Consider the following 24,556-nt stretch of genomic DNA (forward strand, 5'->3'; position numbering starts at 1 on the left):
TGCTAAAAGGACATGCTACCAACAGGGAAATTATCGATGCCGCCACAAAATGATATACGATCCAATTGTACATAGCGATTGAGACGCTCCTTGCTCTTAGGCATACCTACATGGCTGTACGTCCTTCCTTTGTGAAGGAGTTCTATTTACTAGTAGTAGAAGAGGAGACTTGCTTGATTACTTTTAGTAGGTCGGATCGAGTCAGTTTTGCTATTGGCTGATTATTTTACATATGTATGCGCCGCTAATTGTATACACGTTACTTGACAGAGACATCCCTGCACCCCCACCACTGGTTGATCTCCCCATGTTGGTTTCTGAAGTTTTGATAATTTTCTTGAGACAACATCGAGTCGGATGGCACATTTTCTTACAAATGTTGACAAATTTTCTAGTATCGTGCAATTTTTACACTGTCTAACAATTTTTGCTATCGATTGAGATCGCCACACAATCATTATATTTTTTTCACCGACAAATAATTTCGCTGAAGCCACAAAAGTCATGGAGCACTAAGATACAACCACCCCATTGTGAAAATGTAAACTGGTACTTTTGCAAAAAGAAACGTAAAGTGGTATTATTATCAAATTATACTGAGGACGAACTTGAAGTTAATCATCAGGCTTGGCATCATGCATGGCTACGTAGTTAATTGGGCCTAGGTGGTATAGCCCACTTGTGGCCATGATGGGCATATGAGGATATCTCATGTTGCCCGTATAGTCCTGGATTTATTTCAGTATTTTCGGCGATGAGCTTTTAGTGGGAGGAGATGTTCCCATCGAGACGAGGCGCCTACGATAACTTCGTAAATCTCAAAATGATATGCCGGCTCAGTCTCTCGAAGGTGCTAATAGGGGTAGTGTCGTGGTTTTGTCACGGCAGATGTCCTAGAGAAAGGACTTAGTCGTGGAGCCATCGCGACGGGTTAGCTTGAAGGGGTTAAAGCGGACACACGGACGCAAGAGAGTTTATACTAGTTTGGCCCCTTCGATGAAGGTAAAAGTCTACGTCTAGTTGTGATGGAATTGATGGGGTTTCGATGACCAGGGAGCAAACAAGCTTCGCCTATGTCTCGAGTTGTTGTCTCTTCTCCTTGAACCGCCGCCGGGTCGTCCCCTTATATACACGGGTGACGCCCGTCGGTTCACAGAGTCCCAATACCGGCTCATAGATGTGTCCGATTTGGTCTCTACTTATTCCTAACTTACAATACAAGTTAAATACTAACGCCGGTTTACGGCTACAGGCCTTGAACCGGCTATGGGCCTTGAGCCCTCATCTGGCTTCTTGGGCTTTAACATATTTAACTACTGACGAAGTTAACCCGGCCCAGATAGGCCGGTTTACGCCCAGTAGTGATATCCCCAACATTAGGCCCCAGATTGATTTGAACATGTTCATGTCAATCCTTTGGCAAAAATCTTCATCTTCAATATCTTCTTGTAGTTTGTTGAACCGCCGTAATGTCATCTTCTCTGGTCGTTGTAAACCGGCGTGACGTCACCTGTTATAAAGGACCTTAGTAGGTCTGCGACAATTAAGGCGACATCTTCATTTCCAGACCCACGGTCCCTTGATTTTCGCACCTGACTCCTGTCCCTTGCCTTATAAATAGGACCGAAGGGTCATTTCTTTTCCCCCTCCATGCCCTTCTGCTTCGTCTTCCTCGCGTCGCCCAGCTTCGGAGCTCCGCCGCCACCGTCAACCTCTGCATCAACCTTGGCCGCTGCATCAACCTGGGCGCACCAGAGCACCGCGGCAACCTTCCGCATCTTTCTCATCTCCAGTAAGTTTTCTGTTCTTTTCAACACAGATCTGCTCTAGGATTTCATGTTCTTCTAGTGTTCATCGCCTGTTTCGTGTTCATACGATAGCTCCTAGATGCATCTGTGAATCCTTGCTCTGCGTAGCGGTAGGTTTTAGCATCCGCCTTCAGTTTCATGCCTCAAGTCCATAGATCTATATGTATCTCTGCCTATTGATTCAGTACTGTTCTTTTTTGAACCTTGAATATTTTCCTTCTTTTCTGAACTTGCTTCAGATCCGTCGCTGTAGAGAAATCTTGTGAAATCTGTTTCTGTAAACTTACTCATCTGCTTCAATGTTTAGACCAGGCGGTTTAACTTTGTAGAAAAAATTGCCAAACCGGTATATACCATTAGTCCCCTTGTTGAACCGTCAGATGTTGTTGCTTCATAAAACTCCGGTTTAGATAGATCTGTCTCCGGTTTAACATTGCACATACCAATGTACCTTAATCAATGCATTTTTGAACCGGGATCATCTACCTTGTAGATTTCATCATGGCCAAGCAAGTATATGAGTGCAACTGAGTTCCTTCTCGCGTCACAGAGGCTCAACTGGACGATTTAGTCCTGATCGGCGCCTTAGGCAGCAAAGATACCATCCATTGGAGGGCTCCTGGCAAAGAATGCCCTCCCACACCTCAAGAAGGAGAGGTTGTCATTTTCGTAGATCACTTAGCCTGGGGCTTTAAGCCGCCCAGTTCTAAATTTTACCGGGACGTTTTAGCCGATTTTCAACTCCACCCACAAGACACTGGTCCCAACTCTGTTACCAACATGTGTCACTTCCAAGTGCTCTATGAGGCGTTCTTTCAAGAGGAGCCCATAGTGGAGTTGTTCAGAGACTGTTTCCATCTAAACCGCCGTACTGAGTTTTCTGATGGTTCCAATACGGAATTGGGCGGTGTGGCGATTCAGAAAAGGAAAGAGGTCACATACCCTCATGCCAAACTGCATAGCCACCCCAAAGAGTGGAATCAAACATGGTTCTATTGCAAAGACACCTCCCCTGCTGGTGAAAATCCTTTGCCTGGCTTTCGTCCGGAGCGGCTTAGCAATACACACCCCTTTCCGCAAAGGTTGACTGCCAAAGAGAGAAGCAAATACGCTCCTCAACTGTCCAAGCTCAGAGCCTTTATGGCCAACGGTTTAACAGGGGTTGATCTCGCTCGCTGTTGGATATATGGAGCATACTACCCCTTAGTCAGCGCTCCGGTTTGATGTGCGAGTATACTGGCAGTGTTGATGACCCACTGCGACATGCCAACATCCAGCTCACCGATGAAGAAATCACAGAGGCTGTGAATAAGATGCTGAATGAACCGGAACACATCTGTGCTAAAACCGGCCTGCTTCCCTTCTGTGCCACCAACAAACCGCCAGCTGTAAGAGTTTGATTTTTCTTTTTGTTGAATCTGTTATTGATATATCTGGTCATTGTTTAATATCAGTGTCTGTGTAACCAGGGCAATGATCCATTTTGGAGCAAAAAACTGATGCAGGAGAAACCAGAAAAACTAGACAAACCGGAAAGAGCAACCCGGCAAAAGACTAAAGGTGTGAAGAAGACTGCCCACAGGAAAAGAACCACTGCATCCTCTAATCCGGACATTGAGGTAGGGCTTGACTCACTTGGCTTATTTTTCATGCGTCTTATTGATGATGATATTTGTCAGGATGATGCCGAAGCCAGCCATACTGATGCTGCAGAGGTAATTATTCTCTCTTCCGATTCAGAACCTTTGCCTTCACTAAAAATCCGTCAGGCAAACCGGAAGGTTAAATTTTCTCTTCCTCTTGCTTATTTGGATCCCAAATTTCTTATGAAGACCCAACAGCATGAAGCTCGTCGCGCAACCCGGCACAGCGGCCAGGTAGTTACCTCCGCCGGTTTACCGAACAGTCCGGTTCGGAAACGCCGTTCAGAGGTCTCTAATTTGCTTGTCAGTGCTTGTCCTAAAGCGGGCTGCTTTCGTCAACCTCTTAATCCATCTGACTCCGATTACCAGGTTACTTCCCACTCATCCTCTGGCGAGTCATCGGCTACTCAACTGCCACCGCTCAAAACGGTGCTTGGGTAAGCTATACTTATCATAATATTTGCAGTACATCACCTTGGAACATATGTTGTATTTGATTTTGTTATTCCTTTCAGGGCCAAGCCTAGGCCAAGCAAGAAGGCTCGCCTGGACAAAGGACCGAAGAGGATGCCGTCCTTGAACCGGGCAAAACACCAGATCTTGAAGCGGCTATTCCTGAGGATATACCCAATGATCCACCACAGCAAGACGACGATCTTATTGCTGAAGAGAGACCTATTGATACCTCAAGTCCTGTCAATCAGCCCACAAGCTCCATCCGGATTGAGAAATCCACCGGTCCGACAAAGCCTACTGACAAGCCAACAGCTCCAGTGCAAACCGACGATGCCAAGGATGATGAGGTTGTCATTACTGGCATTGGCCATACAGAGCCAAGCAATGCTGTCGCTTTGTCCAAACATACTGCCAAGGAAGAATTTGCTGCCTTTGGCAAAGGCAAGTGGAATGCTGATCTGGCGACTTACGCTGCTTTGAACGCCCAAGATATCCATTCCGGCTACCTGAACCGGCTGTATACCAGTCGTGACTATGAAGCCGGTCTGGTTAACATGGTGAAAGATAAATATGAGGTAACTTCCATATGCTCTTTCCTGCTTGTATATTTCAATTCTTGTTGACTCTCCTAGCCTCCGAGGGCCGGTTTGTAATCTTCTTACAAAAAGGGACTTACTAATATAAATCTTAATGCTTTGAAATTCGCTGATGTAGTCTCCAAGGGCCGGTTCAACTTAGCGTAGTTAAACCGGGACTTTAAGTAATTGAGATCGCTGCATCAGGATATATACGAGCAAATAGCCATTAGCCCCCAAGTGCCAAGTTGAATACTTGTATTGATCTTGAGACTTTGTAAGCAATTGAAAGATGAAGATCGAATATGCATTAGCCCCCAAGTGCCAAGTGCATAACTTGTTATGTGGTTGGTACTTCAATCCTTGTACCGTTTAGCTGAATCATATAACTGTCTGCATGCAGGCTGAGCTGAAGACGAAAGAAAGCCAAGTCGCCGATCTCCAAGAAAATCTGAAATCCCAACAAGCTGAAACCTCCAAAGCAAAAGATGAATTAACCAGCGCTTTAAGCGCCATGGAACAGCTTAAGGAGAGCTTCAAGAAGAAGCGGGCGGATTGGGCCACTGAAAAATCTGCTTTAATCAAACGAGCAGAAGATGCCGAGGCTGCACTAAAACCGGTGGTGGATGAACTGACCAGCATAAAGCGGCACGTGCATGCCATGACCACTGCTACCTTTGGTAAGCCGGTTTGACTTCTGAATTGATTCTGCCGTCTTATAGAACTACTGGTTTGTTAACCCTTGGTGATATTTCAGGGACACGCATTGGTCACTTGGGGTCAGATGTGCGGAAGAAACTGAAAGCCGCCTACACGTTGATTGAACAACTGTACACTGGTGCACAACGAATCATCTGTACTGCATCCCACAACAAGCCGGCACCCACTTTGATTCAGGACACTCTGATGAAACTGTCGGTGCTTCCTGCCCGGGTTGAAGAGCTGAAGAAATCTGCTGCTCGAACCGGTGCGATCAATGCTTTAATCCGGGAAAAAGCTTGGTTGCCGGATTTTGACCCTGTTGAAGCGGCTCAGGGCTATCCCAGCTTGAAAGAAGACTGGTCAGAGTTTAGTGAAGCGGATCTGCGAGCAATAAACCGGGAGGTGCGTCCGCTAGCTTGTCAATTGGCTGAAGAAGCAGACTTGTCTCATTATCAAGCCCAATATGACAATCAAAACAAGCGAATAGCTGCACCAATTCATGAAGCGGAAAATCTTATCCCTCCAATCCGTAAGCATACTTACGCTCCCGATATTGACCCGTCGTTGCTGATCCATGATGAGGCTTTCTTTCAAGCATTAATGGGAATCGACTGCACAACTGTTGATTTCCAGCCGCTGGGTAGAGAAACTGAAGCTGAAGCGGCGCGGGATGATCCACAACCATCAGGCCAGGCTGGTGACAAAGCTTGAACCGGAAGCCGGTTTAAAACTGCTTCTCCCTTGCGAAAAACAATGATCTTATTGTGGGCACCGTGTTGCCCTGTAATAGGCTAGCTGATACTTTTGATATGCCTTCGTGCATAATTACTGCAACTTGCTCTTCCTTTGGGTGATGAATTTTCCAAAGTACTTTCTGTAATAAAAAATCTTAAAGTGCCACCGCGGTTGTACCGTCAGGCGGAATATGATGTCTGCATACATGAAATCAAAACATCTGAAATTTTTAAGTATATGACCAAATTTTTGAGATACATAATACCTGCCATCGTTGGGCGTGAAGTTGGCTTGCCAATCTTGAAGCGGAGTTTTATAAACCCACACTGTTGGAGGAGATAGCAGCTCCTGTATATATATGATGCCGGTTTACCATGTAAACCGTGCCGGGTTATAATAAACACCGTGTTACTCCGTAATAGGATGTTAACAAAAATCAAACCGAGCAAATAGTCTCCAGATTAAAATGGACCGTGTACCATCAATAGACAGTGTGAACCGGTTTAAAATTTTGTCGGTTTAAAAAACGCAATAAAAAGAAAGAAATATCTTTCAAAGAAAAAGTGTAAAGCAAAGGCAATGACAAAACCGTTTGCAAAAAGAGGCTTATTTGAGCTGATCAGATGGCGTTACCATGGTCGAACACGACCAAGCTCCTGATAGGTGTAGCTATGGTTCAAGTCAGCCAGGTCCCCAAATGAAACCGTGGCATTTATGCCGATCAAGTGGCATGGCAATGGTTCGGGTTCGACCAAGCCCCCAAGTGATTCTGTGGCCTTAGGCCGATCAAGAGGCATGACTGGTTCAGACGTGACCAAGTCCCCAAGTGATCTGGTGGCTCTCGCCTATCAAGAGGTATTGTATTGGTTCGGACACGACCAAGCCCCCAAGTGATATAACATGATGCTTTTGAAAAGCTAACTCAAGGGGTAAACCGGAGGCCGCTTTAGAACAACTCCGTGTAACCACACATGATGTAAAAGAACAGATACCCCACTTTAGCTGAGGTTCCGGTTTATTATATTTAATCATAATATATACATCGTCGTAATATGTACATAAGTAGAGCCAATGGCTCAGGTATAGTAAGGCCGAAGATGAGCTATGTTCCACGGCCTGTTGGTCTCCTCCTCTGATGTACGTGAGTTTTTATGCTCTCGAATATCGATCAGATAGTATGACCCGTTGTGCAGATTCTTGCTGACCACAAAAGGTCCCTCCCAAGGTGGGGATAGCTTATGCATATCACTCTGGTCTTGGATGAGCCGAAGCACCAAATCTCCCTCTTAAAAGGTTCTGGTTTTAACTCGGCGGCTGTGATAACGATGAAGATCCTGTTGGTAAATCGCTGAGCGAGCAGCTGCTATGTGACGCTCTTCATCCAACCGGTCCAAAGCATCTTGCCGTGTTGTCTCGTTGTCCGCTTCAACATAAGCCGTCACACGAGGTGAATCATGACGAATATCACTGGGGAGAACCGCCTCCGCTCCATAGACCATGAAAAATGGTGTGTATCCTGTTGATCTGTTGGGTGTGGTATTGATGCTCCATAACACAGATGGTAATTCTTCTACCCAACAACCCGGTGTTCTCTGCAAAGGAACCATAAGCCGGGGCTTGATGCCTCTCAAAATCTCTTGATTAGCCCTTTCTGCTTGACCATTGGACTGTGGGTGTGCCACTGATGAAACGTCAAGCCGGATGTGCTCCCGTTCGCAGAACTCCTTCATGGCACCCTTGGACAAATTGGTACCATTATCTGTGATGATACTGTGTGGAAAACCAAACCGGAAAATCACTTTTTTAATAAACTGAACCGCCGTGGCCGCATCACACTTGCTAATCGGTTCTGCCTCCACCCACTTTGTGAACTTGTCAACCGCCACCAGGAGATGGGTCTTCTTATCTTTGGACCTTTTGAAAGGCCCAACCATATCCAGCCCCCAAGTCACAAACGGCCAAGTAATTGGAATCATTCTCAATTCTTGAGCCGGCACATGAGCACGTCTTGAAAACTTTTGGCAACCGTCACATCTTCTGACCAGATCTTCCGCATCAGCATGAGCAGTTAACCAATAGAAGGCATGGCAAAACGCTTTAGCTACCAAAGATTTTGAACCGGCGTGGTGTCCACAATCTCCTTCGTGGATCTCACGCAAAATTTCACAGCCTTCTTCAGGAGACACACAGCGTTGAAACGCCCCTGATATACTGCAATGATGCAACTCCCCATTGACAATAGTCATGGACTTGGACCGCCGGACTATCTGTCGGGCCAGAATCTCATCCTCTGGTAACTCGCCCCGGTTCATGTACACCAGGTAAGGAAGCGTCCAATCCGGAATGACATGAAGAGCTGCCACCAATTGAGCCTCCGGATCAGGAATAGCCAAATCCGCTTCACCAGGGAGCTTGACCGACGGGTTGTGCAGCACATCCAGAAAAACGTTGGGCGGGACCGGTTTGCGCTGAGAGCCCAGCCGGCTTAAAGCGTCTGCCGCTTCATTCTTCCGTCGGTCCACGTGGTCCACCTGATAGCCTTTAAAGCAACCTGCAACAATATCCACCTCACGACGATATGCTGCCATGAGTGGGTCCTTGGAGTCCCAAGTGCCAGACACTTGTTGAGCCACAAGGTCCGAGTCACCGAAGCACTTAACTCGACTTAGATTCATCTCCTTAGCCATCCGGAGACCATGGAGCAAGGCTTCATACTCAGCTCCATTGTTAGTACAAGGGAACATTAAGCGGATAACGTAACATAAGTTATCACCTCATGGGGAAGTTAATACGACTCCAGCCCCCGAGCCTTCCAATTGCCTGGATCCGTCAAAATGGATGGTCCAATATGTGTGATCCGGCTTTTCATCAGGTGCTTGCAGTTCCGTCCAATCATTGATGAAATCAACAAGTGCTTGAGACTTAACCGCCGTCCGAGGCACATACTTCAATCCATGCGGCCCAAGCTCTATAGCCCACTTGGCAATCCGGCCAGTCGCTTCCCGGTTCTGGATGATATCCCCCAAAGGAGCAGAACTGACCACCGTAATTGGGTGCCCTTGGAAGTATTGCTTAAGCTTCTGGCTTGCCATAAAAACTCCGTACACCAGCTTCTGCCAATGCGGATACCTTTGCTTGGACTCAATGAGTACCTCGCTGATATAATAGACCAGACGTTGAACCGGATGCTCCTTACCTGCCTCCTTTCGCTCCACCACAATAGCCACGCTGACCGCACGAGCATTAGCAGCAACATATAGCAGTAACGGCTCCTTGTCAATGGGAGCGGCGAGCACAGGTGGATTGGCCAATTGCCACTTTAAGTCCTCAAATGCTTCATCAGCAGCAGAACTCCAGACGAACTGATCCGTCTTATTCAACATCTGGTACAAAGGGATTGCCTTCTCACCAAGGCGGCTGATAAACCGGCTTAACGCGGCAATCCGGCCTGCCAGGCGTTGAACATCATTGATACACTTCGGTTTAGCCAGGGAGGTGATGGCTGTGATCTTCTCCGGATTAGCCTTAATTCCCCTGTTGGACACCAGAAAACCCAATAACTTGCCCGCCGGTACACCAAAGACACACTTGTCTGGATTAAGCATCATCTTGTATGTCCTTAGGTTATCAAAGGTTTCCTTCAAATCGTCAACCAGAGTCTCCTTCTCCCTGGACTTAACCACGATATCATCCACGTAAGCATGCACATTACGGCCAATCTGCTTGTGAAGACAATTTTGTACACACCGTTGATAAGTTGCCTGGGCACTTTTGAGCCCAAAGGGCATAGACACATAGCAGAAGGCTCCAAAGGGAGTTATGAATGCCGTCTTCTCCTGGTCCTTAACTGCCATTTTGATCTGAGATAGCCAAAATATGCATCCAAAAAACTTAAACGCTCACAACCCGCCGTAGCATCATGAAGGAAATATACCCTAGAGGCAATAATAAAGTTATTATTTATTTCCTTATACCATGGTAAATGTTTATTATTCATGCTAGAATTGTATTAACCGGAAACATAATACATGTGTGAATACATAGACAAACAGAGTGTCACTAGTATGCCTCTACTTGACTAGCTCGTTAATCAAAGATGGTTATGTTTCCTAACCATGGACAAAGAGTTGTTATTTGATTAACGGGATCACATCATTAGGTGAATGATCTGATTGACATGACCCATTCCATTAGCTTAGCACCCGATCGTTTAGTATGTTGCTATTGCTTTCTTCATGACTTATACATGTTCCTATAACTATGAGATTATGCAACTCCCGTTTACCGGAGGAACACTTTGGGTACTACCAAACGTCACAACATAACTGGGTGATTATAAAGGAGTACTACAGGTGTCTCCAAAGGTACATGTTGGGTTGGCGTATTTCGAGATTAGGATTTGTCACTCCGATTGTCGAAGAGGTATCTCTGGGCCCTCTCGGTAATGCACATCACATAAGCCTTGCAAGCATTGCAACTAATGAGTTAGTTGCGAGATGATGTATTACGGAACGAGTAAAGAGACTTGCCGGTAACGAGATTGAACTAGGTATTGGATACCGACGATCGAATCTCGGGCAAGTAACATACCGATGACAAAGGGAACAACGTATGTTGTTATGCGGTCTGACCGATAAAGATCTTTGTTGAATATGTAGGAGCCAATATGGGCATCCAGGTCCCGCTATTGGTTATTGACCGGAGATGTGTCTCAGTCATGTCTACATTATTCTCGAACCGTAGGGTCCGCACGCTTAACGTTACGATGACAGTTATTATGAGTTTATGCATTTTGATGTACCGAAGTTAGTTCGGAGTCCCGGATGTGATCACGGACATGACGAGGAGTCTCGAAATGGTCGAGACATAAAGATTGATATATTGGAAGCCTATATTTGGACATCGGAAGTGTTCCGGATGAAATCGGGATTTTACCGGAGTACCGGGAGGTTACCGAAACCCCCCGGGAGCCATATGGGCCTTAATGGGCTTTAGTGGAAAGGAGAAAGGGGCAGCCCAAGGTGGCCGCGCGCCTCCCCCCTCCCCTAGTCCTATTAGGACTAGGAGAGGTGGCCGGCCCCCCTCTCTCTCTTTCCCCCTCGGGGAATCCTAGTCCAACTAGGATTGGGGGGGAGTCCTACTCCTGGTAGGAGTAGGACTCCTCCTGCGCCCTCCTCCTGGCCGGCGGCCCCCTCCCCCTTGGCTCCTTTATATACGGAGGCAGGGGGCACCTCTAGACACACAAGTTGATCCACGTGATCTATTCCTTAGCCGTGTGCGGCGCCCCAGCCACCATAGTCCTCGATAATATTGTAGCGGTGCTTAGGCGAAGCCCTGCAGCAGTAGTACGTCAAGATTGTCACCACGCCGTTGTGCTGACGGAACTCATCCCTGAAGCTTTGCTGGATCGGAGCCCGGGGAGCGTCATCGAGTTGTACGTGTGCTAAGAACTCGGAGGTGCCCGAGTAACGGTGCTTGGATCGGTCGGATCGGGAAGACGTACGACTACTTCCTCTACGTTGTGTCAACGCTTCCGCAGTCGGTCTGCGTGGGTACGTCGACAACACTCCCCCCTCTCATTGCTGTGCATCACCATGATCTTGCGTGTGCGTAGGAAAATTGTGAAATTACTACGTTCCCCAACACATCAATGATTTGATCAATACGGGGGAGGGCAAAAGGATCTGCTGGACAAGCCTTGTTAAGATCTGTGTAATCCACACACATGCGCCAGGTGCCGTTTTTCTTAAGGACTAGCACCGGATTGGCAAGCCACTCAGGGTGAAAAACTTCAACAATAAAACCAGCTGCTAAGAGCCTGGCTACCTCTTCTCCAATCGCCTTGCGTCTTTCTTCGTTAAACCGGCGGAGGAACTGTTTCACCGGTTTGTATTTAGGATCCACATTAAGGGTGTGCTCAGCGAGTTGCCTCGGTACACCTGGCATGTCAGAGGGCTTCCATGCAAAAATGTCCCGATTCTCACGGATGAACTCGATGAGCGCTCTTTCCTATTTCGGATCCAAGTCGGCACTGATGCTGAACTACTTGGACGAATCGCCAGGTACGAAGTCAACAAACTTAGTTTCTGCTGCCGATTGGAACTTCAGGGCCGGATCATGCTCCGTAGTTGGCTTTTTTAATGGAGTCATGTCCGCCGGATCAACACTGTCCTTATAATACTTCAATTCCTCGATGGCACAAACCGACTCTGCGTAAGCCGCATCTCCTTCCTCGCACTCCAAAGCGATTTTACGGCTTCCGTGAACTGTTATTGTCCCCTTGTAACCCGGCATATTGAGCTGCAAATACACATAACAGGGCCGTGCCATAAACATGGCGTAGGCCGGTCGCCCAAACAGGGCGTGATATGGACTTTGGATTTTCACCACTTCAAACGTCAATGTCTCCGACCTGGAATCATGATCTTACCAACAGGATATGCTGACTTGCCAGGTACTACACTGTGGAACACCGTATTAGACGGTTTGAGATTTTTATCTGTTAGTCCCATACGACGGAAGGTCTCATAGTATAAGATATTAATGCTGCTCCCTCCATCCATGAGCACTTTGGTGAACTTGTAACCTCCCACCTGAGGTGCCACCACCAGAGCCAAATGACCCGGATTATCAACCTGGGGAGGGTGATCCTCTCTGCTCCATATGATTGGCTGTTCAGACCAGCGTAAATAACGGGGCACGGCCGGTTCAACAGAGTTGACTGTCCGCCTCTGAACCTTCCAGTCTCGCTTTTCCAAGCTAGTGGTGAAGACATGGTACTTCCCACTATTCAACTGCTTTGGGTTGCTCTGGTAACCTGATTGTTGCTGCTGCTGGTTATAACCACCCTGCTTGTTCTGATTATTTTGATTATTATGTCCGCCCGGATTACCATTAAATTCTGAACCAGAATTTCCTCCACCGTAACCCGGCCTGGATCCTGAGCCACCGCCGGAGCCGTGATCATACTGGAAAGCATAAGAATTCTTGAACTCCTGCATAATAAAGCAATCCTTCCAAAGGTGGTTTGCTGGCACCTCCTTCGTCCCATGTCTTGGACAGGGCTGGCTCAGTAGATAATTTAGGCGATCCGGGTTAGGGTTGGGTGCCCCACTGCGATTTTTCGGCTTACCCTTGCGTCGCTGGCCATTGTCCTGCGCCTTGGTATTAGCCACAAAGTCCATGTTACCATCTGCTTTACGCTTGCCTCCACCACCATTGCCTGCCCAGTGATGCTGCTGACCTTTGGAGTTGATGTTCCTCTTTCCCTTCCCTGCCTTGTCATCATCAGATTCGGGATCCTTAGTACTATCAGAATCAGCATACTTTACCAAAGCAGCCATGAGGGTCCCCATGTCAATGCAATGGCGCTTCATCCGTCCCGTCTTCAGTTTTAGGGGCCCAAACCGGCAGTTGCCTTCTAGGGTTAAGACTGCGGTGTCAGCGTTGATGCGGTCTGATGAATGCAACACTTGTGAGACCCGGCGCACCCAATGAGTCGTCGATTCTCCTTCCTCCTGGACACAGGCAGCTAAGTCTACTATTGACATGGGCTGCTTACATGTATCTTTGAAATTATTGATAAACCGGGCTCGTAATTGGGCCCATGAACTGATAGAATTAGCCGGTAAGCTTTTTAACCAACTGCGGGCCGTTCCTTCAAGCATCATGGTGAAGTATTTCGCACATGCCGCATCATCCACATCCAGCATCTCCATGGCCATCTCATAGCTCTCCACCCATGTCTCTGGGGGTTGATCCGCCGTGTAATTTGGTACCTTGCGCGGCCCTTGTAATCCTTGGGTAGGCGCACATTGCATAAAGTGGGGACAAGGCAAGGAACCCCCAAAGAGCTAGAAGTAACACCGGGTTCGACCGAAACAGTTGGACGAACCGGCGTAAGCTGCCGAGCCTGATATTGTGCGGCTAACTCGGCCTCCCTACGTGCTTAGGCCCGGTCCACCACTTCCTGAGCGTTATCAGCACCACCCGCCGGGTTGTTGCTGCGGGGTGCTCCACGTCGTTCATTACTTGACACTGCCGGTTCCTCCATATGCCTGCTATAGCTCCGGCTTGGGCGAGGGGTCGAGTGGATCCGGTCGCAGCTGTACGAGTATGCTTCCTGTTGGTCCAGAGCTGTCCTAAGAAGCTCCTTGACCCGTCGCGTCTCTATCGCCTGCGGTGAGTCACCTTCAATTGGAATGGCCTCCAGCCGTGCAGCAGCTGCGACGAGATTGTCCATTGGGTTGGAGTAGTGACCCGGAGGTGTTGAAACAGCCTGAGGTATAACGGTGTTTTGACGAGGCGGATCCATCCGACGAGGCTGAACCGGCGCATCGGTCCCAGGAGCTTCCGCCCGGTTTCCCTCCAGCGGATTACTGGTTCCTGCTCCGGGGGTGTTGAAACGGTCTCTGGCCTCGAAAACCGGAGGCAAACGGGATCGGTACTTCCTCCTCATGATTACATGCGACGCGTTCTGGTCCAACATGAGCCTGTAAGCTTGCACGTCTAGAGCGGCCCGCTCTGCGGCCATCCTGGTATCCTCAGCTGCCAGGTCCGCCTTGGCCTGGGTGATCTGTTCCCTTACCTTTGCAATCTCCACGTTGTGGACGTCCTGATCCGCCGGATTAGCTTCCGCCATAAGCACAGCCAATGCATCGAATAGCTCTGATAGAACTTGAGCCGGCGGGCGCACAGGGCCTCCTGCCCCGGCACCCGTCGCCGCTGCTGAACCGGAGGCTGTTGCCGCAGCGGTCGAAGAATGAAGCGCTGCTTGTGTGCCGGCCATGAATATTCCAACTCGGTTGGGCAGATCAGAGGGGTCCGGAATACTGTCGCCGTCGGAACAGCCCCCAATCCGACCATCTTGTAGCTGATATAGAGATTCGGTTTCTCCGGTTGATGACTCATCGTCGGAGTAAATGACGGTCCCGCCGCCAGATCCTGATCCATCCTCATGACCTCCTCCATGGATGACTCCCACGAAGGCACGCTTCATGGCCTGTTTAACCTGGGAAGATCGCGCACGCTGAGCCGTTTCGACGAGGTCGGTGCAGATATCCAGCTCAGGGCCCGGTTCTCCGATCTTGCCGATGAAAACGTGTATGCCACCAAAGGGGACCCGGTACCCGTACTCAACTGAGCTGGCCTCGGGGCCCCAGCCTGCATCATCGATGTAGAGCTTTCCGCGATGACTCTTAGTCATCCGGCCTACAGTGTAGGCCTCGAGTCCTTCAAAGCGGCCCTCCAAGAACTTGAAACCATCGTGCGAAAGCCCCATGATGGGCGCCAACTGTCGTGGTTTTGTCAAGGCAAATGTCCTAGAGAAAGGACTTAGTCATGGAGCCATCGCGACGGGTTAGCTTGAAGGGGTTAAAGCGGACACAGGGACGCAAGAGAGTTTATACTAGTTCGGCCCCTTCGATGAAGGTAAAAGCCTACGTCTAGTTGTGATGGAATTGATGGGGTTTCGATGACCAGGGAGCAAACAAGCTTCGCCTATGTCTCGAGTTGTTGTCTCTTCTCCTTGAACCGCCGCCGGGTCGTCCCCTTATATACACGGGTGACGCCCGTCGGTTCACAGAGTCCCAATACCGGCTCATAGATGTGTCCGGTTTGGTCTCTACTTATTCCTAACTTACAATACAAGTTAAATACTAACGCCGGTTTACGGCTTTAGGCCTTGAACCGGCTATGGGCCTTGAGCCCTCATCTGGCTTCTTGGGTTTTAACATATTTAACTACTGACGAAGTTAACCCGGCCCAGATAGGCCGGTTTACGCCCAGTAGTGATATCCCCAACAGGTAGGGTGTGCGTGTGTGCGTTCATAGTGGAGTGTATGCGTATATGTATGAGTGCTTATGTTTGTACTGTGTTAAAAAAAAGATCACCCATCGTTATCTTTTGCGTTTCTTTCTGCTTGTAGTTGTAAGACTTTGTGTTTTTCTTTTGCGGGAAAGACTTTATGTTTTTTTAATGTAAAATAGAGATCAGAGAGTCGAGCTCTTCTTATAAATAACTAGTAAGCTTGCACGTGCAACGCACGTCTCACTTGTCATCAAATAATTATCAAAATACGGGTTGATATTTACATAGTTTTCATTCATACATGATATATCTCCAATAATAATATTTTTCACGTTGCACCAACATAAATTCTTTTCCCAAGAAATGACTTTCATGTTGTTGTGGACGTAAAAAAAATTGTCGCTATATACACCATCCTGTTCATGCTATTGTCAGAGAATATTTGTCAAAATTTTGTCACGGAATAGTTTTGTACGACAGAAATGACAAATCAAGTTTGTTGGGAAAAAGTTTTGGAACGTTTTAACTTTTTCTGAATTTAAAATAAAATAAAATACATAACCAGATGTAATTACCACCATGTTCCAAAGGGTATTTTCCATGTATGATAATATTTGATATGCCACAATGCTTCTTTATTTCTCAATTATCATCATAAACAAATCAATAAAATGGACATCAAACTAAAATGGTACTTATAATAGACTCAAGGGATCATCACTATCTTTTAGCAGTTCATGACATAATCCAACAATTGATCTGAATACGGCAATTTACTCTAGGGTAGCCGTACAAACATGCTAATCTTCACTGGCAAGAAAACAATATTTTTCATATAGTCAAAACCTCCTGAACAGCAAGATATTAATCGGATGTCATCATGTTACTGAACCTGTCATACAAAGCATTGAAAAATGATGAATGATTTAGAAGTTGATCTGTTGATCAATATACTTTGGCACTGGTTGTACTGAATATTAATTCCAAACAAAAATCTAAAAAAGGCACAATAAATCAGGTTGCACCACAAAACACCATTTATGCATCACATATTTTCAACGTGATCGTGAATTTACCTGAAAAAACAATCAAGAGGAAGACTCATCCAATAATCCATGAAAACATTGCAACGAAAGCCTACTGGTAAGGCGTTTCTAGTACTCTTCTTGAGAAACTTCTCCTTTTCCCTCTCCCTTCTCCAATTCTTTGCTTCCCGTACCTCCCACTTCTCCTCTTTCCTCAAACGCTCCTCTTCAGTTTCTTGAAAAATCAAGAACTGGAACTCCTGTTTCAACGCACTTCAGAAAGTGGCAAAGCTTTGCATACCCATTGCCTAGTATCAAAGTGAAACTGCTTTGGATATAAAGGTTATAGACTTCGCTCCATACGGAATAAGGACTATGCATCAAATATTCAGTACTAAATGTAATTCTGCTACCACAAATTATATATGTTCTATTTGTAAAATTTGTCGTACTCCTCATACCATAGGTGCAATGTCACAGGCAAGGTTATGAGATCATTTTTACGGTTAGAAACTTACACTTCAAATATTTAAGAGGTTAGTAAGCAAAAGGTTGTCTGATGCAGTGTCCTCATTTCTCCCGGGCCAATCAAAATGCTTGAACAGTGCACCCTGATGTAGCATTGGTTCCGTTGGATTCCATTCAGCCGTGTGCTTCTAGAATCGGCGGAACCTGCACCACATCGTGCCCATCCAAATATAAGCATTAAAAAATATTTTAGAATAAGATTAAATAATCTTGCTTCTATGCAAATAATGCATTCTAATCCTCGGCAACATAGCTCTGTATTCAATCTGAGGCCACCATAATCAATATAAATATATTCATCGTAACTACCAAAGCATTGTAGTACACTGTATAATGATCTGAACCACCAAATCATTAATGAATATTTTTTATTATGTGTCTAGTAAGCACGACAAAGGGAAAGTATACTAACAATACGAGATGGCGGGCATCAACATGCAGAATCTCATCTGTGTTTATTTCTCTCCATATCCATCATTCTTAAAGCTTATTATGAAATGCAAACCAGTAGCTAATGTTCACATTGTTATATTACATATGTACAACGCAATCAAACCTGTTTTGATATTTATATATTAATTATTATCCACGAAATATTAAAACTACATCTAATCAAATGTGCTTAAAATGGTTCACTACTAATAGGGGTAGGTGGGCCTAAAACTGCCAATGCTGGTCCCAAACCCGAAAAAGGTGGAGGGGGCAAAAACTAATTAACACTGCACCTTAAGATGAGAGGTACATCATGAAAAGAAATAATTGTACTTCACACAGGAAAACGGGCCTGCAGAAATTGGTAGCAGTGAAATGTGTACCTTCTTGAGATTGTAGCCATTTATAAATTAGTATTGGATAGTAAGAGCAATCTGAAACTGCACCAAGCAATTGATTTTGGCTCAATGAAGAAGATGCTCAGCGGACATTTCGAGCAGAGAGCCTGCAGATTTGGAGCAGAGACAATTGAGCAATCATCGAGTGAATAACAGATCCACTAACCCTTTGAGTCTGGGTGACAATAAAGAGAAAAGTGCCTATTCTGCATAACAATTCTAGAACAAAATACAGTAAACTCAGCAGAAAGTTAAAGGCTGCACTTTGTATGTGAAATGAAATTGCCAGATGATGACATACCCGAGGGAGGCACTTAAATATTTGTTTCATGTCCTCCTCAAAATTTGGCACAAGTTTGCGATCAGCTTCATCAATTATAAGCCACTGCGACACAGGGTGAATCTTACTGCAACAATTGTAGCGAATTTATCATCAGCCAATACCATGTCTAAACCGCTCTGACATAGAAAGGTAAACATAAGTTTATCAAATTTTGCTTCTTGCTTGCTCCATGTTTCTGAATTTCTAAAAGTACTGCGTCAAAAAGTTTCTGAATTATGCAAGTGTGTGCTGAATTTTTAAAGTTTCTGAATTTCTAAAATTATGCAACAGTTTGCTGGAGTACTGCCTGTTCATGTCAATTGATGGCCACTGTTGTTAATGATCATACAAAGTCTTTCACTTCTACGGAGTCTAAATATTGCCATGCTTCTACGAATCACAAATTCTGCAGAAGGTTGATGGTCATCACTGTTATTGATCATACAGTGTCTTTTGCTTCTGAATTACTTCTGCTCACATTTTGTTAAAGAATGACAAAATGCACAGGTCAAGATAAACAACTTCTGTCGACAATATTGAACCCAAATTTGAACCTGGGTCCATAAAATAAGTGCTGCTGCAAACTTCCAGAGTTGAGACAGAAATTGAACAAAATCTAGAATTCATGAATAAAAAAATAGTCCAAACATGCAGATTACGAGCAGATTCTAGAAATGGCACGCATTACCTTTCCAACATTGGAGGCAACGTCAGGGAAGCAAGGGGAGGAGGAGGACAGCCAGACGTAGGGGAGAATGGAGAGGCAAGAGGTGGCAATCGGGACGCTAGCCGGGACGAGAAAGGTGCAGCGCTTGTGTGTGAAGCGGCGGCAGGCACACAAGCTAGGTCGGCCAGGAGAACGACCTCTGGAGAGATCTCGAAGGAAAGGAGGTCGGCGGGAGGAAAGCAAGCGGCGTCCGGCACGGCGCAGTACCACACCCCAGCGGTGGCGAGCCACCCCGTCGGACGGCGACGGTGGCCCTCCACCAGCATATGCAATAATCAGATGTTGGAACAGCATGTGCAATGTGCGACCACAGAGTTCAGAGGAAGCAACATAGATAAAGTGCGGGATTGGAAGTCGAGCAATACATATATTTGCATCTGTTTTAAGCGTGGCATTCTATGAAGCAAGCCTAGAACTGACAAGCCAAGAATTGACAGCAGCAGAAACAACAGAACAAATTAGAAGGTATTGAACATCCGTACAATTACCAAAAATTGTGACTTCAAGCAGGAAGAATGTGAGGGCAAAGCACCTGCAGCGTGGAGCTCCCGCGTGGGCTGTGTCCTGGCAGCGCGTGGACGGCGCGGCGGTCCAGGCGGCGCGGGCGCTGGGCAGCTCGGCGGTCCGGGCGACGCGGGTGCGGACGGTGCGACGGCGTGGACGCTGCGGCGGCGCGTGGACGACGCGGGTGCGGACGGCGTGGACGGCGCAGCGGCAGATGGCGTGGACGGCGCGGGTGCGGACGGCGGACGGCGTGGAGGGTGCGGCGGCGGTGGCTGGTGCGGAGGTCGTACGGAAGAGGTGGGGGCGAGGTGTGGGGCGGTGGCCAAACTGCCCCGACGGCGTGGTAGCGAGAGGGCAGCGACGTGTTCGGGAGGATGTTGTCCAATGGCATGATGGGTAATTAATTAAGGCAATGACATAGTGGGTAATTAAAGCATAAAACGTGTTTAGTCGGCTGAAGGGATATAGATCATTAGATTGGAGGTTTAGATGGCTAGGATGATTTGGTTCTCCGCATTTTTTTTATAGGGATAGTAGATAATAATTAATTGTGCCTAGCCTGTTTTTCCGGCGCGCTCTCTGGGCCAGGTTGGGTCACGCTGAAAACCCATTTAACTAACGTCGCTCGATCGAACACTCTTAGCGAAAGCTTCGTCTTCGTTCTGCACGTAGTTTCCTGTATTTGTATTGAGGGTGGTACGTAAATTGTTTTAACACGTGACACACGTGTAAGCTACGTAAACTTAATGTATGTGGATTGTTTTTTTGTCGATCCATTATTGTGGTGTGCTGGGAGCCCGTTTCGCTTCGTTGTTTCTAGATGTAACAGATTTGCTATTTTCACATTTAGATGTGAAATAGTCATCTCATATCTAACTCTCTAATCATGTGATTTAGACATCAAGATTTCTATTATTTGGTCTTTTTCTGTCGTTTGGTGTCATTTCTATACGAGCCGCTCGCGTGAGGGTGCCCGTCGTACCGTTTAGGTTGTTATTTCTCCTTTATTTTCACAACCCTCGTGTGTCCATTGGTAAAAAAAGGGCCTATAGTCCCGGTTCGTAAGGGCCTTTAGTCCCGGTTCCGAAACCGGGATTAAAGTGTCGGTACTAATACCTCCCTCCTTTAGTCCCGGTTCAATCCAGAACCGGGACTAAAGGCCCTCCACGTGGGCAGTGCGCAGAGCCCAGTCAGGAGACTCTTTGGTCCCGGTTGGTGGCACCAACCGGGACCAATAGGCATCCACGCGTCAGCACTTCTGTGGCTGGGGTTTTTGTTTTTTTTTTGAAAGGGGGGGGTTGGGGGTTTGGGGGGTTAATTTAGATGTTTCATATATTGTGTTAGCTAGTTATAATTAATAGAGAGAAGTGTCCTCTGTTATGTCCGTGCTTGGTCGACGCTACGTACTATACATACGTATATAGAGAGGACTAGACATGCTAGCTAGCTAGTAAGCAAACGAAGGAAACAGAAGATCGTCATGAACATATATGTATATATACAGAGAGAAGTGATATCGACCACCTCTCCTTCTCCGAGAGATTGGTCGAACAACAAGTTCTCGTATATCTATCTGACACTACCGGCTACATATATACAATAATTATCTCTTACAAATATAATCATACGGACTCAGGGTCCACATAGAATTCTCCGTCTTCAGGGATCACGTGGTCAAGAAAGAATGCCACCAATTCCTCTTGAATTGCTCGCATGCGAGCTGGTGCTAGGAGTTCATCCCGCTTCCGAAACATCTAATTTGAAGAAGGGGGTCAATACATATATATATATATATATATATATATATATATATATAAATGAACGAAACTCAACACAAATGATGGTAATAAAATAAAATTGTGAATGTTGTTATTTACGTCCTTCATATTGTTCGTTAGAGTACCCGCCCCGCTCACAGGTCGTGTGGCGGATGGACTCGCAGATGTAGTATTCACAGAAATCATTCCCTTTTTCCTGCCACAACCACTTTACAAGAAATAGAGGTCAATCAAACTGATAAGCAAGAATGCTAAATGGTATTGATGAAACTAGCGCTTGAATCACTAGGAGATGCGCGGAACATGCTACTATAGTACTTACTTTCGGGTGTCTAAATTCCAGCTCCTTCAGCAGTCCCGAAACTGTTTTGGTGAATTTTCTCCAAACCCTGCCGGACAAAAAAAAACAATTACTTGATATTAGGAAATGAACAAAGTTGCTGATATGGTGGATAATGATCGATTTAACTTACTTCTTGAGGATTTCAGTCATGTCCGCATACTCCTTGGGATCTTTTCGTTTAGAGTCCAAGACGATTACTACTCCCTGCTCAAGCTTAATCTCTAGGAGAATAAAGTGGAAACTGCACACACATGCATAACTCATGAATTACATTACAATAACCTTGACTAATATATAAGGGAAACCGAATACGCACAAGACAGTAACACTCACCTGAAGTTGTAAGGAAAGAGTATTATATCTTTGTTTTGATTTATTACGAACGATCGTAGCAAGCTGGCCTCGGTAGCTGCGGCATGAAGTTTAACCTGAGTTGCATCTATGAGATATGTGTTAATGAACCCAATATTACCGATTTGTCTTTTCTTCAATTCGGCGATCTTCAATCTGCATAATATAGTGAGGATGATTATAAATACATGCAATGAAAGAGCTAAGCTATATAGAGAAACTTAATGACAGAAGTAGTACTACTTACAGACAATAGCAGGCGACCGTTGTTTTATTAAGGGCCAATTGATTGAAAAACTGATAGAACTCCTCAAATGGAACATGCAATAGATCAATTCCAACGAGGTCATGCTCCTTTTTAACTTTCACATACAAAGTACTCCTCCCCCTAGAGTCTCTGCAGATTTTCAAGTACCAATCATGCAATCTTCGCATCATCGTTGATAGAGATCTTTCATCTTTGATGAGAGGCTTCCCGTACTCGTATCTTTGTATCTGCACCTCCATGGGTTCATAATGTACTTCGTCGGGCATGTAATCTGCAAGATTGCTATAACCGGGCACCATCCTCGGATCATTATCGACGTTGTGGCTAGGCACCTTGAGCGGGGGGCACGATTGCTTCGCTTGTTCGCCGAGCTGGGCAATTTGTTTCCCAGCTCGTCGTACTTTCAGCCTTTGATCACTGACAGTACTTCCCGACCGCTCCGCTTCGGCAAATTCCTTTCCAATAATGCGGTCATAGTTTCCTTTCGGCGGATCAGACTTCGGTGGTTTTGTCAGGGCAGCCAGAGTGCGCTTCACTTTCACCCGATCTACCTTCTTCTCCGGAGGTGGATATTTCTTTGCTTTCACCCCTTCAAAGAATTTCTTCACTTCTTCTCGCGCGATCTCGGCGTTCTCCTCCTGGGTCCTCTCGTATGGTAACTTCTCTGGAGTCTTCAGAGAAGGACCGAATCTGTATGTCCTCCCGCCTCTGGTTGTACTGCTAGACGCCGACCGAGCAGACATAGCGGTTGTCTTCTTTACTTGCTTAAGAGGCGGAGGAGAAGGACTACGACGCGCCGGAGCAGCTGGAGCGGCGGCAGGTCTCTTCCGTCCTTGCTAACGAGGCGGAGAAGGAGGAGGCTGGCTGCTCGGGCGCGTCGGCGCAGGCGGAGAAGGAGGCGGAGTGCCGCCACGCGCCGGAGAAGGAGCCGGCCGAGGGCCCTGATCGTCACTCGCCGGAGGAGGAGGCGGTGGAGGCGGAGTGCCCTGACTCGCCAGAGGAGGAGGAGGAGGCGGTGGCGTCCAGTTCGGAAGGTTGATGAGCTCCTTCCGCCATAGGCATGGAGTCTTCAGAGCAGACCCCAGCCGAGTCTCCCCTTCACCGGTAGGGTGGTCAAGCTCGAGGTCCTCAAATCCCTCCGTTATCTCATCTACCATCACCCTAGCATATCCTTCTAGAATCGGCCGGCAGTGAAAAGTTGCGCCGAGTTTAGTAGGATAAACAGAGCCAACAGCCGCCTTGACCTTCAAATTCATCCATTGCGTCATAAGGTGGCAATTTTGAGACTCCGTTATAGCATCCACGGGATAGCTGGCAGGAGCCGTCAAGGCATGCTCCGGCTGAAGCAGCTCGGTGGAAGCCACGCTGCTTCTGCGCTGAGATGGCGGGGTAGCTTCGGGGGAGGCTTCGGCAGTACGTTTGCTACGATTTGCTTCTCGTTCCTCTATCGCATCTACCCTTGCTTGCAGCGCCTGCATTTGGGTCTGCTGCACTTTTTTCCTCCTCTCATGGGATTTGTAACCGCCTGCGTCCGGAAACCCAACCTTCCACGGAATGGAGCCTGGCGTGCCTCGTGTCCGTCCAGGTTGCTCAGGATTCCCGAGGGCCATTGTGAGCTCGTTGTTCTCTCTGTCTGGAAAGAACGTCCCTTCCTGCGCTGCTTCGATATACTGCTTAAGCTTACTGACTGGTATGTCCATTTGATCGTTCGTCCAAATGCACTTCCCTGTTACAGGGTCCAGTGTTCCGCCAGCCCCGAAGAACCAAGTCCGGCAACGGTCTGGCCAGTTAATTATCTCTGGTTCGATTCCTTTATGAACCAGATCATTCTCAGTCTTGGACCACTTAGGCCGGGCTACGAGGTAGCCACCTGACCCCGTGCGATGGTGAAGCTTCTTCTTTGCAGCATTTTGCTTGTTTGTCGCCGACATCTTCTTACTCTTTTCTGATGTCTTGTGGGCCACAAATGCGGGCCAGTGATCTCTGATCTTCTCATATCTGCACTTGAATTCTGGTGTCTCATTATTTTCGACAAACTTATTCAACTCTTTCTTCCACCTCCTGAATAGTTCTGCCATCCTCTTCAGAGCAAAAGACTTGATTAATTTCTCTTTAACTGGGTTCTCTGGATTATCCTCAGGCGGTAGGGTGAA

The 24,556-nt window shown here is 46.8% G+C and overlaps 1 long non-coding RNA gene across 3 annotated transcripts; it reads right to left on the reverse strand.

Annotated features, from left to right (window-relative positions):
- Positions 1–16,230: 16,230 nt before the first annotated feature.
- On the reverse strand, positions 16,231–20,020 carry LOC147982053 (uncharacterized). Of its 3 annotated transcripts, XR_015599972.1 has the most exons (5): positions 19,692–20,020; positions 18,096–18,569; positions 17,271–17,424; positions 16,804–17,012; positions 16,238–16,619 (listed from the first exon to the last, which is right to left on the reverse strand). It is a non-coding gene; the product is annotated as an uncharacterized LOC147982053 (long non-coding RNA). The 3 variants fall into 3 exon arrangements; XR_015599970.1 differs by having other exon boundaries at positions 16,231–16,619; positions 16,804–17,424; XR_015599971.1 differs by having other exon boundaries at positions 16,232–16,619; positions 16,804–17,424; positions 18,096–18,517.
- Between the last annotated feature and the right edge of the window lie 4,536 nt (positions 20,021–24,556).

Source organism: Triticum urartu, chromosome 3A, assembly GCF_056163025.1.
Source record: "Triticum urartu cultivar PI428250 chromosome 3A, HENAU_Tu73, whole genome shotgun sequence".
NCBI lineage: Eukaryota > Viridiplantae > Streptophyta > Magnoliopsida > Poales > Poaceae > Triticum > Triticum urartu.